Source organism: Giraffa tippelskirchi, chromosome 2 (assembly GCF_054371585.1).
Source record: "Giraffa tippelskirchi isolate mGirTip1 chromosome 2, T2T-mGirTip1v1.2.pri, whole genome shotgun sequence".
Classification (NCBI taxonomy): Eukaryota; Metazoa; Chordata; class Mammalia; order Artiodactyla; family Giraffidae; genus Giraffa; species Giraffa tippelskirchi.
In genome coordinates, this window is record NC_137276.1 from 51,115 (window position 1) to 54,998 (window position 3,884).

The window sequence follows — 3,884 nt, forward strand, 5'->3', positions numbered from 1 at the left end:
GACCCCATTTATGACATCCTGGATGAGGCAAAGCTACACAAATAATAAGCAGATCATGGGGTGGGGGTTTAAAGGAGTCCATGTGATACTTTAGAATGGATACCTGTCACTATGCATTTGTCTGAGCCTGCAGATGTGTATAGCCCAAGGGGTCGATTATAATCTATTTGATTTTAGTTATTTTGGGTGTAGGAGTGGAACACACAATGGGACACCGCATCTGACTGTAATAGAACTACATAGAAAAACCTCACTGTGCGGGATGAGGCAAAAGGCGCTGACAGCTTTGGAAATGAGCAGAATCTGCAGACTAAAGGCAAAACGGAGCTTCATAAACAGTGGGCTTGATTTTACAGAGGTCTCTCCAGGGTGTGGCAGCTGAGAATGCTCAAACCTCTGAACATGTCCTCTGGAAAGGAGCAGCACACAGAGAAACGGCGGAGGGTGGGCACCGGGTTCCTCACTGTGGGACTGACAGCTACACATAAAGGGAGAGAGGGCCTCTGCCCTGGTGACCCTGGTCTGGGCTTCCTGGGAGGATGACGTGGGGAGCTGACTGGCCAGGGAAACGCACAGACCTCTGCACTGGGAAGGCCCTGCACACGCAGGAACCTCACGCCCCATGGTTCCCCCATACCCGCTGGAAACACTCAGCCCTCCATGATATGCGAGGTGCAGATTTTAAGACATTCTTGACCCCAGGCAGGTACAGGAGTGTGAGGGTCTTCCTTACCCCTAAACTATCACAGAAACCAGGCGCTGGAGCCTGGAGCCAGGATGGGGATGCCTGGGCCTCTAACCAGCAGCTGGTTGGAAGGAGGAGCCAGTCCTGAGGGCAAGAGCTCCCTGTCGTCTGTGAGCCTCGGGGCCCTGATGGGGCTCATCGCCAGTGAGGACACGGGCGGGGCCGGCAGTGGTTCTGTTTCCCCTGGGACCCTTTGATGAAAAGGCTTCCCGGGTGGCTCAGTGGTAAAGAACCCACCTGCCAATGCAGTAGACACAGGAGAAGGGGATTTGATCCCTGGGTTGGGAAGATTCTCTGGAGGAGGAAATGGCAGCCCACTCCAGTATTCTTGCCTGAAAAATTCCAAGGGCAGAGGAGCCTGGCGGGCTACAGTCCACAGGGTCAGACATGACTGAGCATGGTCACATGCCCTTTGAAGAAACCATGCAACACTGGTCTCAGAAGTCTCCTGATAGGGTTTCAGACTGACATGGGGGTTTTATAGGAACAGAGAAAGAAGCTGAGCTCCTGACAGGCAGCCCTTTCTGGCTGTGAGTTTATTCCACCAGGACTGCACTACAGTCACCCGCGTGGAGTCTGCTATGACCCACAGGCCCCTGCCCAGCCTCTCCTCTTCCTGCAACGATTCCAGTGATATTTCCAGCCTGGACCCTCTCCCAGACCAGGTGCATCTGTCCAGCCACCACATCCCCGTCTCACCTTGAGGGCCAAGAGGCCTCACAGAGGACTGTGATCCCGCTGCTCCCACACCCAGGAGGCAGCCCGACCTCCCCTGGTTGCTGAGCCCAGACGCCCAGGGCCTCCCAGTCTCCCACTTCCTTGTGCCCCAGCAACTGCCAGTTCCCCCTCCAGAGCCTATGGCCAATCCCCACACTGATTTCCCTCTAGGGCCACAACCTTGGCTCAAGCCTGATCCCTCCATCAGGCCCTAACAAAGCTCCCTGCCCCCACGGTGAATCTTACACCCCATCTCAACATGGTCTTTCTGAAGCATAAACTATGGAACCACATGCTGGGGTCATAGGGCAATATTTCCAGAATTAGCAAAGCTCCATGGCAACCACCGTCATGGGCCATTCTGTTTGTCATTCGTCATTCTGTCCTTGGACTTTCCTGGTGGCTCAGACGGTAAACTGTCTGCTTACAATGCAGGAGACCCAGGTTCAATCCCTGGGTCGGGAAGATCTTCTGGAGAAGGAAATGGCAACCCACTCCAGTATTCTCGCCTGGAAAATCCCATGGACAGAGGAGCCTGGTAGGCTACAGTCTACGGGGTCGCGAAGAGTCGGACACGACTGAGCGACTTCACTTCACTTTTCACTTCACATTCTTCCCCTAAATAGCAAGTTCCAACCTCCATATTAGGCAAGGTGGACAATCAAAAGACCCCCAACCAATGAGAACACCATCCCATTTCATAGGAACTTTCTTTGTCCTGAGACTATAACAATTAGCTCAAGCCCATGAAACAGATCAGCTCTTCCTGGTAGGTCAGGAAGTCTGCCTGCTCTCTCATCAGTGGCCCTCCCTACCTCAGTCCTCTGTTCTCAGCAAATTCTCTCTAAAAGACTGTCTGCTCTGCCTGTGTGTCTCTCTGTCTCTCTCCCTGCCATGTAAGGACACAGTGTTGCACATCTTATCATTTGCTTATCCTCACAACACTCCCTTTCCCTTGTAGTTACATATCAGAAAGGCCACAGAGTCACTGAACTGCTAGACTCAATTACTGGGCTATTGACACCAGCCCAGGACTGTTTTTGACAAGATCCTAACACCTCTGTTCCCCATCACTAAGTCCTGACTGCAAGCCCTCGTCTTATATAAGCCCCTGGACTCCTCATGGGAGGGGGTGCAGTTCTCAAAGCATGACCCTACAGGATTCCCCTCTTCACTGGCTGGAAATTTCTTTTAGGAAGTTCTATGTTCTGTAACTTCAGAGTTAAATTTTTATGCCTTCAAAGATTGTATAAGGTATTCAGCACAGACCTTTTTCAATTTATAAATCGAGCCAAAGCAAAATTCCTATTTTTAAATAAGAGGTTCTGGGATCGCCAGAGTAGGGTAAAGCTGAGGAAGTCAGGCCCTTTTTGCCTCAGTTTCGTTCAGTTCAGTCACTCAGTCATGTCCGACTCTGCAACCCCATGGACTGCAGCACACCAGGCCTCCCTGTCCATCACCAACTCCTGGAGCTAACTCCAACTCAAGTCCATTGAGTCGGTGATGACATCCAACCATCTCATCCTCTGTCATCCCCTTCTCCTCCTGCCTTCAATCCTTCCCAGCATCAGGGTCTTTCTCAGTGAGTCAGTATTCCCATCAAGTGGCCAAAGTATTGGAGCTTCAACTTCAGCATCAGTCCTTCCAATGAATATTCAGAGCTGATTTCCTTTAGGATGGACTGGTTGGATCTCCTTCCAGTCCAAGGGACTCTGAAGAGTCTTCTCCAACACCACAGTTCAAAAGCATCAATTCCACAGCACTCAGTTTTTTTATGGTCCAACTCTCATGTCCCTACATGACTACTGGAAAAACCATAGCTCTGACTAGACAAACCTTTGTCAGCAAAGTATGTCTCTTCTTTTTAATGTGCTGTCTAGGTTGGTCATAGCTTTTCTTCCAAGGAGGAAGCGTCTTTTAATTTCATGGCTGCAGTCACCAACTGCAGTGATTTTGGAGCTCAAGGGAAAAAAAAAAAAAACACTCGCACTGCTTCCACTGATTCCTCATCTATTTGCCATGAAGTGATGGGACCGAATGCCAAGATCTTCGTTTTTTGAATGTTGAATTTTAAGCTAGCTTTTTCACTCTCCCCTTTCATTTTCATCAAGACGCTATTTAGTTCTTCGCTTTCTGCCATAAGGGTGCTGTCATCTGCGTAACTGGGGTTATTCAGGCAGCCTCTCCCTCTCCTGGTGCTGGGAAGCCCAGTTCCAGCCTCCTGCCTGAGAATGCAGCCTTCTAACTCCTAAGAACCCCCAGCAGTGCACTGTGGACCCTGAAGGGACTCGTCTGGAAGGGCTGTTTGTGAGATGCTGTAGGGGGAAAGGGGTGAGACTCAGGCCAATCTTCTTTGCTCGGGCACATCCCACTCATTTATTACACAGCCAGGAAGCCAGCTGGCCCTAAGGCTACGCTTGCC